The sequence below is a fragment of the Myiozetetes cayanensis genome, unplaced genomic scaffold (assembly GCF_022539395.1).
Source record: "Myiozetetes cayanensis isolate MyiCay16 unplaced genomic scaffold, myiCay2020 scf6-25, whole genome shotgun sequence".
NCBI lineage: Eukaryota > Metazoa > Chordata > Aves > Passeriformes > Tyrannidae > Myiozetetes > Myiozetetes cayanensis.
Window position 1 is genome coordinate 41464409 of NW_026087853.1, and position 13618 is coordinate 41478026.

Genomic DNA, 13618 nt, shown 5'->3' on the forward strand with positions numbered 1-13618 from the left:
AAACTGGGATTTGCTTAGTTTCCAAGCAATATCAAGGGAACTACCTCTCTTTTCAAAACCAAGGACTGGGTCCTTCACTGAGACACTGAGGTGGCATGTTTGCAATCCAGTGTTAGAAGGAAGGAACAAACAGGTCTTTGTTTCTGTATCCTCCTTATAGACATTCTCATAAATAAATATATAAATGAAAACTCTCCAGAATTAGTATAGACTAAGAAAGCTCTGTGAAGGTTGCTAGGCAGCCGAGGCCAAAAGAATAAAAAGCAGGGATGTCTTTGAAAAACAGAGTCAGTGACTTATGGGTTATCTGAAGTAATGATTTTCTTAATTGTCTCTTGTCATAAATAAGAGACAGTAGAATTTATTTTTCTTTAGTAAATGAGCAGTGCTTTTAAAATATTTGAAACAAAAGACCAGTTTTATATTTCATTCCTATCAGTATTTTCAAGCTATGAAATATTATGAAATATTATTATTATTTCTAATATTTATTTATTTATTGACTGAATCAGAAATTTGTTGTACTATATCCAGGTTATAACCTCAAAATTATTTAGCAGAATAATTAATTTTTAAACTTCTGTCCAATTTAAATTTTTACCACAATGTGCATGTAAGACTCCATATGAAGGAAGTTTCCAGTGCTGGAAGGCATATCTTGCCATCAAGAGATATACACAGATGTGTTTCACTGTCACAAATGAAAGAAAAACACCTAATTTCTACCACCATGCCCTGTATGATCTCTGATGAAGCTAGTCATTACAGAACTATAGTGGTAACTACCCCCTTCCTGTTACTGCTCAACAGTGCAAAATTACAGGCATTTCCAATAGGCAAGGTTGTTATCTGCAAGATTAGGTGATCACATTATTGACTAATTGCCTTTGAAATCTCTGTTTATGTTTGTGCCTTAAAGTCTTCTTGAAATTAACTGTGCCTTCAGTAGATCTCTTGTACATACAAGTACATTGAGGGGGCACTGGAATCCTGCAATTCTCCTCTCTTCTCAGGTAGTGCAATGACAGCTTTAGATCATGTTTTAGTCTACCTGAGTTATTCTCTCCAGTGTCTTCAATATATGTCTCAAGAAGATTTAATTGCTGCATCACAGTTTTTCAATGTGTTTCTTCCACAGGGTGGATGCTGTGGGGGGGTCCAGGCAACTCTGTGGAACAGTCTCCAATGGGCTAGTAGGATGAGAAGGTCCAGGGGTAGTTTGGGAAACGAGGAGAAACATCACCTCTCAAGACGGTAAACCTACTGAAAAGGTAATTCGTGCTAGGATATTGTTATGCAGTCAGATTTTCAGGCTCTACAGATGTGCTGGAATGCATGGCAGAAAACTTTTAAACAAGGCGAGCACAAACCTTTGCTGTTGTCTGTGTGTACAGAGTCTTCTGAATATCTTTCCAGAGCTTCCTAAACTGTGCTGAGTTTCAATTCCCATCCATGTGTGAGGGAGAATTTGGACACTATATCTTAAAGGGTTTTTCTTTTCTTCCTATGGACTCGTTAGAGCATACAAATCACAAGTTTACAGTAACTTTCTAAGAAATTCCTCATAGGAATTTAAACTCCTGAAAATGACAGCTTATCAGCCATTTAACAATTTAGCATAGTAAAATGTTGCTTAACAGGGAGAGGTAATAGTTTTATTCTTAAATGTACATAGTCTTGTTTTATTGGGTTGTTTCAGTCTCACCTTCCAGGTTTAGCTATTGTGTTTGTGGAAACTCTTTTTCTCCCCCAAAGCCTTCAATATGGATATTTATGTTGCTAGCATTTCAGAATTCCAAGACAATGTGCAAACTAAAGATCTGTCATCCCTCAGAGTAACTGTAGAGCTTCTTCCTTCATATTAAAAGGCAAAGTTGAGCCATGAAGCACCAGAACACTAAGTTTCTCTGCTGTCCCAAAAGCCCAGCTATATGGTGTATTTTTGAGCCCAGTTAACTTATGATATGTTCATGCTATACTCGCATTTCTTGGTTCTCAGCTAAAATCAAGTTTGCTGAACAAACTGATTTTGTCCACTCATCCTAAACCAATCATTTCCCATGGTACATTTTGAAATATCTGACAGGTTGACTTGCTGCTTTCCTTTATTAAAGTGCCTTAATGTATGCAGTAAGAAATATAACAATGGAAAATCACACTGGTAGAAAGTGCAGTGGGATTTTTGATGCAGAAGTTTTCATAAGAATCTATTTCTGCATCTCTTGAGGCACCAAAAAAGCACAAAAAATCATTTAGTGAGGAAAGGGTTTTTTTTCTTTGCTCAGGAGTATAGATGTTTTGGCTGGTTGAGTACTATGTTAGGCTTTCAAATGTGTCTGGGAAATACCTTCCTTTTTGTTGCTGGTGAGCTCCCTCCAGCTCCCTGACATTCCTTAATTGAAACCATTTAGAGAATCCACTGCTGCAGTTCACAAATTATTTCCATACTTCACCATGCCTCGCTAGGCTTGGCAGCTACCAGAATACTGACCAATCTGCACTCATGCACTGAGAGTTACATCTTTGTGTAACCTGTAGATGTGGTAGAGAGTCTGAAGCCTTTCCTTCTGAAAAGAACAGAAACTACTTTATTAGTTGGGTGAAGTTATAAATGGATTTGTGATGGAAGAAAGGTTTGATACAGGAAAGTGAGAGTAAACATAAGTCTTGCCTTCTGCACTTATACAAATGGTGATAGTTTTTATCTTATTTTCAAGTATCTCCCACTCAAAATTGTTGCTAATCAGTTCAAACTAGCTTAATTAGATTTTCTGTTATCTAGAAGAAATGAGTTTGCATGGCTTTTTGTTAATGAGGGCCCAGTAGTCTTTACAAAAAATTGCACCAGTTGGTTTTAGGTAATTTACTATAAACAAAAGACAAGAAAAGCTTTCTTATGGATGGAACTCGTCTGAGATCCAGAGGATCTGGCGTCAGTCCCTTCCTGTCTTTCATGTGTCTTCTCAGTGCATTTTCCACCTATAATATGGGTAGACTCCCACTGAACTTATGTAATGTTCTTTTGTTGATGCTGTAGTGATAATCCTTTCTCAAAAGAGGGAAAAGGATGTTTGTGTGGGAGTCAACACGTCTCATAGAAAGAGCTTTAAACTAGATTTGAAGAGATGAAACCAGGCTCACTAGAGAAAAGCCTAGGGGTGGCATGCCAATATTTGTGGGACAGTGTGTCAGAGATCACTCACCAAATACCATTGCAGGCAAAACAGACTCCAGTTGAGTATATCAACTGAATTTATCACTAACAACATTCAGAGCAGGATAATGAGAAGTAAAATAAATCTTAAAAGTACCCTTCCCCCAACCCCCTCCTTCCTGAGCTCTACTACATCCCTGCCAGCAGCACAGGGAGACAGGGTGTGAGGGTGATGGTCAGTTCATCACATATTGTTCCTGCCACTACTCAGGGACAGGAGTCCTTCCCCTGTTCCATCGAGGTGTCTCTCCCACAGGAGACAGTCCTTTATTAATTTCTCCAGTGTGAGTACATACTACTGACAACAGTTCTCCATGAACTGCTGCAATGTGAGTCACTCTTCCACGAGGTGTAGTACATCAGGCACAGCCTGCTCCATTGTGGGTCCCCCACAGGGTCACAAGTCCTACTAGGAAACCTGCTCCAGCATGGGCTCCTCTCTCCATGGGTCCACAAGTTCCTGCCAGGAGCCTGCTCCAGCATGTGTTTCCCATGGGTTCACAGCCCTCCTTCGGTCATCCACTTGCTCCAGTGTGGGTCTCTTCCATGGGCTGCAGGTGGATCTTTGCACCCCTGTGGTCCTCCACCAGCTCTTCTTGGGCTGCAATTACATCTGTACAATAACTTTTATTCCTTCTTAAATATGTTATCACAGAGCCATTACCACCATTGTTAATTGGCCCAACCTTGGCCAGCAACAAATCCATCCTGGAGCTATCTGGCATTGGCTCTGCCAGACATGCAAGAAGCTTCTTGCAGCTTCTCACAGAAGCCACCTCTGTAGCACCCCCACCCCCCTCCTCCACTACAAAGTCTGGCCACTTTGTATTGGGTTTCAATACAAAAAATAAACAAGAGGAACTAGAAGCTTTGCCTCAGTCCCAGAGCAATGACATCATTGGCATAAGCAAAACCTGTTGGGATGAGTCTTGTGACTAGTGTGTTATGGTGGACAGTTATAGGCTCTTCAGGAGGGAAAGGCAAAGCAGATGAGGTGGAGATGTGTCACTGTATATAAGGGAGGGGTTGGATTGTGTGATACGTACAGTTGGCAGCAGCATGATTGAGAGCCTCTGAGTAAGGATGAAGGGGAAAGCAAATAAAAAGATATTGTTTTGGGTGTCTGCTATCAACCATCCAGCCAGGACAACATCATGAATGAACTATTCTACAAGGAATTGATCAAGTTGATCTCTAGATCAACTGGCCTTCTCCTTATGGTTAATTTTACCTTTCCAGGCATCAACTGGAAATATCATACAGTGGACACAAACAGGTCAAGGAAATTTGTGGAGCACATTGAAGAAAACTTCTTGGTGCAGGTACAAAGGAAGCCAACTAGGAAAGCTATCTTCATAGCTTTGTTGTTTGTAAACAGAGATAAACTCATGGGTGAAGTGGTGATTGGTAACTGTCTTGGTCACAGTGACCATGAAGTAGTTGAATTTCAAATCACTGGTGTCAGAAGAAAAACTGCTAGCAAATCTTTAGCCCTGGATATGAGGAGAGCTAACTGTGGACTACTGAAGGAACTAGTAAGGCACCCTGGAAGTCTGCTTGTGAAAATGCTGGGGTCCCTTAATACTGGTCACTTTTTAAGAGCATAGGAGCAGGCAATTCCAAAATGTCAGAAATAAAGCAAGCAGGGCAGAAAATTAGCTTGACTAAGCAGTGATCTTCCAGAAGTTGGGTAGAAAAGGAAAGTGTATGGAGATTGGCAGCAAGGACAAGTGACAGTGAAGGACTACAAATATGCTGTTTGCCACTGTAGGGTGAAAATTAGTGCAGCTAAAACTCGATTAGAGTTCAAGCTGGCCAGCACTGTGTAGGACAACAAAAATAAGCTAGCAACCTAAGGAGGATATGAGATAACATTGGTCCATTACCTGATGAGGTCAGTCATCTCACAAACAAGGATGTAGACGAAGCAGAAATATTTAGTGTCTTCTTTACCTTATTATTTGACACTAATAATGGGCCCTGGAACACCCAGAGCCCTGTGTTGGAAGACTGTGACTGGAGGGCTGATAAACTCCCAGCTGACCCTGAACTTGCTTCTCCAGCTAGATGCACATAAATTTATGGAGCCCAATGAGATTCATCCCAAGATACTGAAAGAGCCAGCTAATGTTATCGTGGGGCCTCTAGCCATTATTTTTCAATAGTCTTGGGAGTCTAGAGGGGTCCTAGTTGAATGGAATCTGACAAATGTCCCAATTCAAAATACTATGAAGAAAGACTGGTAGTTACAGGATTGTTGTTCTCACTTCAGTGCCTGGTAAAATTATGGGGAAGGTTATTCTGGAAGTTATTGAAAAACCCTGGAGAGATCACACATTCATTGGTCATACCTAGCATGGGTTCATGAGGGGAAAGTCCTTCCTAACTAACTTAATTTCCTTTTATTACAAGGTTGCCTGCCTAGTTGACCAAGGATAGCCAGTAGATGTGGTGGTTTGGGATTTTAGCAAAGTTTTTGATACTCTCTCTCACAGTATCCTTCTGGACAAAATGTCCAGGACACATCTAGACAAGTCCATAATATGCTGGGTGAACTATTGGCTGCTGGGTTGGGCTCAAAGGATTATACTAAATGTAGAGTAGAGGGGCTTTACAGTGAGATCTGGATAGATGAGAAACCTGAACCATCACCAATAATGAAATTTAACAAGAGCAAGGGGCAGGATTCTCCACTTGGGACAGGGTAATATGGTTGTATGTACAAATCAGAGGAAAAGAGTTTGAAAATCAGACCTGCAGAATGAGAACTGGGGAACTGGGTTGATGGCAAGTTCAATATGAGTCAACAGTGCTCTGGCAGTCAGAAAGGCCAACTGTTATCTAGGATGCATCAGGCACAGTCCTGTGAGAAACAGGGAGATGGACTTGATAATCCTTATGGGTCCCTTCCAACCTGAGATATTCTAGAAGTCTATGAATCTAACCTCAGTGCCATAGAGAATAATTTGAATTCCAGACTTTACAGTGGGAAGTTACAATCCCTCAAGACAAATATGGAAAGAAACTGAAATTAGGGGAGATGACGTGAGATCTTCATCTACAACATAATAAATGAAGTTTGAACTTCTCCACTCTTAAGCTTTCTGAGAAATCTGAAGCTTAATGGATTGATGTTTCAGTCTCTAATTCACTGTTTTAAATTATGTTTCATGTGAACTGTTCTGGAAATGCCATTTTAACTGAAGGTAGGGGAAGATAAGAGTGCTGTTTTAATATAACTTGAAATCTTGATGGTAAAAGGTAATTTATATTTTCGGTAAAAGGCTTTCATCTTCAGTGGAATCTAATGATAATTATATTGATCTGATATCAGTACTGAATCTGAATAGATTCTGCTTCTGGTGGGAACTACAAATGTTTCACATTTTTCCAGCAAATAGAGTTCTTTCTGTCCATTTCTTTGGCTGGTCATTTTACAAGTAGTTGCATTTTGCTGGTCTGTTTTATAGATACTTTCTTTTGGTCTATTTTAAGATGAATGGCTCGGAATTTTCAGTCACTGTGCCCCTTTCAGGGTATTTATAGTAAAGTCGTAGTAGTCAATGATGGGTTTGATTTTGTTGCTTGTTTTGTAACAGCTAAGAAACCATCTGTGTTCCATGATTTATGGAAAAGTTCAAACCTTTCAAATTAGGTGAAGGGTATACAGCTTCAGAATTAATTATGTTCTTAAACACAGTGAAAATCTCCATTTGAGAAGGAGTCATGTCCCAAAGTTTGTAATAGAAGAAATGAGGTATTCAACTCAAACCTGAGGTTCCTTTTCACCTAACAACAATTCCAATAGCCATGTTAGAACAAAACTTGTGTTTTGAATGCCTGTGTGCACAACAGGCTCTACACAGCTGGAGATTGATAAGGCTACAGTCACAAAGCATGTGCATGCAAAATTGGCAGAGCCATTTGCTAGCAGGCAAGAGAGCACCAAGAGATCTCTAGGGTTTTTTCTTTGAAGAAAGAACCCTTAGACAGAACCAAAGTCTGTCTTTGGTCAAAGAGTCAAATAGAGACAGGAGAACTTAGCAGCAATTCCTTCGATATATCACAAAAAACCTGAAGACTGTGACATCACAAGAATAGACCATTGGATCTCTGAAATGGTCAAAAAAATCAAATGTGAAAGAGATGAGTTATCAGGCAGCCTTCACCTGCATTGCTGAATGCAATTTAAATTGCTCTCTCCAGTGGCTGATAACACTGTATATAATACATCTGGTATGTTTTGTATTATTTTTATTTAAATTTACTATGTGAAATTTTGCCTTCATTAAAAAGTGGTCAAAAAGCTGGTCCTCTCAGTGTGTCAGAATGCCAATGATTCACTCTTTCAATTTGCTTCTTTCCTTTCCTCCTCTCTGTATGTTGGGCTTTGTTCATCTGCCATTTTTTTCTTTTTTTTTTTTTTTTACCTGTTATTATTTAATTTCTTTCTAATTATGCTCCTCTTATTATGATAAATTATGATCTCCCATTTAATTCCTCAAGTTCTGTTATGATAGGTGGCAGAAAATTGGTCTTCTGATACTGAACAAGAACAATTTCTGGTATTTACTCTTTGTAAGACTGAATGTTTAATCACCTTCCTCTCAGTGTTCTGGTCCCTGTACTGTTCCAGGATCATGTCCTGCAATTTTTAACGCGTCCTTTAGTGGAAATTTTGCTTGGACTACAGTAGAATAAAACTAGGAATAGAAAAGTTGATCTGACCAAATAATAATTATTTTTCCCTAATTCCCTAGACATCTTAGGGAATTGCAAATGATGAGTTGTTGACTTGGCAACATAAAATTGGTAGATAAATAAAATGAGCTCCAAACTACTTTAAACTTCTTCTGGCAAAAGAGAACATGTTAAAACAGGGCAAAAGGAAGGGAAAGAATTTACACTTATATACATCAAGCAAGCAGATCTGTTTTTATTGAAGTGATATTTGTATCTGTCATAGATAGGTGAGGTCTGTCAAAAGTAGTTAATATATGAGAAATCATAAGCATAGTAACTTTTATTTATATCCAGTGTCTGGTATAATATTTATCATAAAGTTATTGAAATCTGTAATAAGAACTGAAGATTGAGCAGGGTGGATTAGGCAATATGACTACTGCAGAAGCAGAATTAATACAGCTTACATAGACAAGGTCTCTGACTGCAGCTAGAACTCCCCAGAACATTTCAACCCATATCAAAGTAGCTGGAGATGGAAGTTATCCTTGTGGACCCTCATGAAATGAGGGAAAGGGGCTGAATTCATGTCTGTGAGGCCTTTAAGCAAGAGCTCATTGAAGGAAATTTGCATGAGGGAGTGAATGAAACATACGTGTAAGCATACATTAGAACAGTATTTTAGAGCATTTGGGTTTGGTTTTTTGTTGTTTGTTTTTTTTTCCCCTTACAACCTCTGTTTGTATGAATTTTGCAAAACCTTAATCTCAAGTTTTGATAGGTATAACTCTTTCTTGTATTGAAGCCTGCCTCATGTTGGGGAGCAGGATGCATCACAGGAAAACAATAGGGCTGTCTACTCTGCTAGATGTAAAAAGTCAGAAGAATATGTATGCAGGTAGTGGAAACAGTGCACCTTCAGACTCAAGTGCTGAGAGTGCTTCCTCCTGCTCTGTTAAGCATCATTATGCGAACTGTGAATGCCAAATAACAGCTTTTGGGAAGGAATTCCCTCTGGCAGAACAGTCCTCTGTTCTTCCTGCTTAGAAACAGATGGCAAAGAGTCAGCCCACATCACCAGGCAGACCTGGATATTCTGTGCCTCTTTAGGCTGAAGATTACTTTAATCCAGTAAGTCATTGTTCATTTTGGTCAAACAGATATTTGAACTGACTTAAAATGAAATAAAAATTATTTTGGGAATAATCCCTGCAAATGAGCAGTACATGCAAGGCTGATTTTATAAAATATGGACCATAGAAGCCAACAGAAATGAACTAAACTGTGAAAATATTTCTAATATATTACAACATTTGTTTATATTGGCCAAGTAGACTGTTATATATTGTCATAATATTATTTCCAATAGTTTTCTAACAATTGTCATGTTATGGCAATGCCTTTCATAGTTTCTGAAAAAAGAGAGATCCCTGTATCATTCAGATGCTTCAATATCTTTATTTAATCCTCTTCATTTATAGCTATGTCTTTTTTTTTTTTTTTTTTTTTTACTGGGCTGATTAAAAGAATATTTGACTACTTCACAGTCATTCATTCCTTTAGTTGCATAAAGTAACACTCTGAACACAGTGAGCCTCTGATCAATAAGAAAAATACAGTACATCAGAATGAAAATGGCAGCACATTGGCTAATGTAGTAAATAACCAAGCAGCACAGAAGTCCTCAACTTTTCTGAATATTACATTCAAAAATGTATTTCTTTGGCAAGATTTCACGTTTAGAAGCTGTAGAATTGAAACTGAATGGGTAATTTCTTTATCTTTGCAACTTCTGTTTGATCATTACTCCAATGCACCGAATTGGATTGATTGTGTTAGTAATAACAAATTCAAGCTGCATATAAACTTTATGCATCCTGGATGGTTGCAGGGTGAAGTCAATGATTATTCAATTGCTTAAATCAAAATTCTTATTAACATGATTAGCAGCAAAAGGGTAAAAAGTATATCCTGTGTTTAGGAATTTGTGCAAAGCAATAACACCATTGCTGTGTCTCTGCTATGTCAGAGTCAGGTGATCAAACAGTGCTAGCTAATTACTCTCTTGAACAGCAATTCAAGGTCAAATGATGATGGTTGGCATCTTTTCTTAGCTCCATATTTGGGAAATTTGGCTTCATTGCTATTTTCTTCTGAAATATTCTGAGGGGCTTTTTTTTCTTCTAGTCATTCTGTTCAGACAGAATGCCACCAGAAATGTTTTTCTAATGACCTTTTCACTCTCCCAGTGTAACAGGCTGATGAGATTTAAATAACAGCTGAGGACTAGTAAAAAAAATCTGAATAAACCAGATGTACAGCCATTTACAATAGTTTTATTTTTTATCTTTTTATCTCCTATTTTTTCTAGATTAAAAACACAATATGAATAATGTTTTAGAAGGTGAAAAATGAAATCGGATTTTCATGGGATTTAATCTCATGTGTGAGAAATGTAAAGCTAATCTACTTAGGAATGCTTTGCTTGAACTTATTGGCATGCATCTTCAGTTCCATTTTGCTGAATGTGTTCTTCAGCCTCCTTCATTTATGGGTGTGGAATATTAGACATTACTTATCTTATTTGCCAAAGTTTCATATTTTCCTGAGCCAAGTGTGAACAGAGAATTTCCTGTAGTAGATCCTAATGTGGAGTTTGATGAGAATTTCATAATTAAAACTGTAAGTTATGATGTCTACACAATAAAGTAAGAAGGAGTCTTTATTCCACCAAGCTTTGAACTGACTTCCTAAAAAAAAAGTATTCTTGGTTCTCATAGAATATCACTTTATTCATCCTTCTATTTTCAACTTACTAGTATAATGAGGAAACCTGTAAAAACTAAATTAGGGATCACCCAGATGAGAAAATTTTATTAATATCTTTATAGTGAAGGATAAAGCCTCTGTTTTTAGTCTCAGAAGATTTCTGAAGTGATCATAGAACAAACAAGAGAAATAGGAAAAAAACCCCACATCTTCAGAAAACAAAGGACTTCGGTAAATATAGCCTGATCTGAAACCTCTTAATTCTTGATTTTCATGAGGGATACTGGAACTTTGCCTGTGTAATAGCTTACCTCTCCATTCAGCTATATGAAGGTATTGAATTTTTATTTCTTTCATTTTCTTACTAGCTTGGACAGAAAATTCTTGAGTGTTGATTAACTTGTATGTATGCATCTTGATGATTTACACATTACTACAGATAAAGTATTAAGTGTTGTAAACAAGTGAAATGAAAGAGAGGAAGAACTGATTTAGAATGCAGAAGAGATATCTTTTGGCTATAATAGTTAAGTTTTATTTTGAAAAAAAAGAGGGAAATTATGTCGGGTCAGAGGGAGGTTTCAGAGCACTGATGTATGATGTTCAGAACCATGCCTGCCACAGTGTCATACAAAAGACACCACAATTATTATCTCCAGTACCTTGCAGATGAAAAGGACAAATTCAGTCTCATTATAATACACTATGTTCTTCACTTGAAGAGGCTCTGTATCTCCTAGTCATGCCTATGAATTTAGAGCTCTTAAGGAATTATATTGAACTGGATAAGTAGACAACTGTGGTGAACCTTGTACTTCTCTCTATATACCTTTATTGATTATAATGAGCACTAAAATGAAAGTAAATTTATGAGGTCTGTAAAACCTGTTAATAGTAAATTAATTTGAAACTTCTTAGATTTATTATTTTATTCCCATTTTAATAATATTTTTATGACTGTTACTGTGCTACTCCTATGAAAATTGCATCACAAATGTGCATGCACAATCTATTAACAACTCTATTTTTTCCTTGCTTCATTTTCTTTGACAAGCCTCACTGAAATACAAATTTACCATACTTCTTCACCTCCTTCTTTTCCCCTCTTCAAAAGGAGTGTAGTTCATCTGTAAGGATTGCTATGGTAGAAAATCTTTTATATTTCCAGTAAAATGTGGGAGGGATAGAATGGTTATACTGTATACATCTACATAAATATTATTATATTATCCTCAAGTGCATGTTTTAGTCATTCCTTCCCTTATGTTCACCATCCACTGAGACCTTGCTTCATTCATTGCACAGGAAAACTTAAAAAAAGGAACAGCAGAGAAAGATATTTCTTGATTTTTTTTTTTCTTCTTCTTATTAGGAATTTTAATATTTTTCAACACATTCTCAGGAATTCCTGTATAAACAGCCAGAGGTCTGTACATGGAGGGGAAGCAGACTATTGAGTTGAGCTCAGCAGCATATCTGATAAAGGAGGGTTCCTCCCTAGACCTGATTTTTTTCCTCTGGTGGTAGGTAGCATACATGTAAAGGTTTTCAAGGACTAAATATCCCAGATGCCCTGACTTGAGCTGCTCTTTGTGTATTTTGCACTCCATCAGTTTCTCTACAAAAGAAAAGGGAGAAATTAATTTATAATATGAATTTGGTTTGGTTAGATTTAACTTGGTATTGTTTATATAACTTAAAAAGAAAATTGATTAACTTGCCAATTTTTTCCTCTCACAACTTTGAAGAGCTGTTTTTGGTCTCCTTTGAGGTACTCTTATTCTGCATTTAATCAATGCCTCTGTATTCACTTGGTCATGTAGTTCAATCCTTGCAATCTTCAATAGCCTCATCATATTCAGTTCTTTTAAAGACCTCATGAAAACACTGAAAAAATTCTTCTTGGAAAAATTCTGCCATCATCTCATTGATTTTGTTTGCATCAAATGATGATTTTTTTTTTGTTTGTTTCTTATGTTGCTGACTCACCCTGTCCTTCTGTACTCCAGATACGTACAGTGGTTTCCATACACCCTCCGTCATTCTGTCTTCCAGATTGGTGTTCTAGTTAGTAATTAGCCTTTGTCCTTGTGTCCCCTGTCTCTATTTCCACTCTTTCTTGACATAGCAGCTCATTTTCTTAAATTTATTCTGTCCCTGTTTTTTGCTCCATGACTGTTTATGGGGTTACATGATGAAACAGAAGGATCTATTTTAAAAGTATTCTGCCTTTACAGGGAGGCTTGTTATTAACCTGGGACTTATAACCTGGTTGTCCAGAAGTCTCTACAGTGAGTGGAATTGTACTAGCACAACCAAATGCATATTCAGGGAATGGAAAGATGGCTGGTGATACAGGAGGCAGGATCTTCCTGAGAAAGATACAGTTGCCAAGAGAAATAGCTGTGAAAAAATGGTCTATTTCCTTGCCATCTCTCCCCAGATCTTTTACTTTAATGATTACATTTAGCTAACTTTCTGAAAGGTAAAGGCCCTCTCAGCTCATCTGTTTTGGAGTGATCTCCACCAGTCAGTATTAACAAGTCCCCCCAGGACAGGAGACTGAAAAACAACTGTGCTTATTGACTTTCTCATTTTGGAGGAGCTAAAGTGTTTCCAGCAATTAAAGGTAATTTGAAGCTTTCTGGGAAGTGTAGAAATTGGAGTTAGTAATAATAGTGTCTCTTATTTCCCAGCCCTGCAGGAACTGAGCTGTTGCTCACTGATAGCTCCCTTTTTTAACCTTTGTATGACCTCCAAGGGATTTATGACCCACAGTTAGAGAACACAGTACTAGTAAGTGTCCTTCTTGGTCTCAGATGCCACCCTTCTGTGCATAAAATGTGTCATCTGCTCTTCTCTTATGACTCTGCTCTCCTTTGGAACACTATCATTCTCAGGAGTATTGCAACATGCAATATTGATATTACCAGGAGATTTATGGCAGGAATG

The 13618-nt window shown here is 37.7% G+C and overlaps 1 protein-coding gene across 13 annotated transcripts in view; it reads left to right on the forward strand.

Moving 5' to 3' along the window:
- The window catches only part of LRRC4C (leucine rich repeat containing 4C), a 498507-nt gene that overhangs the window by 441673 nt on the left and 43216 nt on the right, over positions 1 to 13618 (forward strand). For 9 of the 13 annotated variants that reach the window (XM_050337122.1, XM_050337123.1, XM_050337124.1 and 6 more), the window contains one exon: positions 1139 to 1271. The exons of the other annotated variants lie outside the window; for them this stretch is intronic. The gene's annotated coding sequence lies outside the window, so the exon portion shown is untranslated. The remainder of the gene's footprint in view (positions 1 to 1138; positions 1272 to 13618) is intronic. 13 annotated transcript variants of the gene reach the window in all.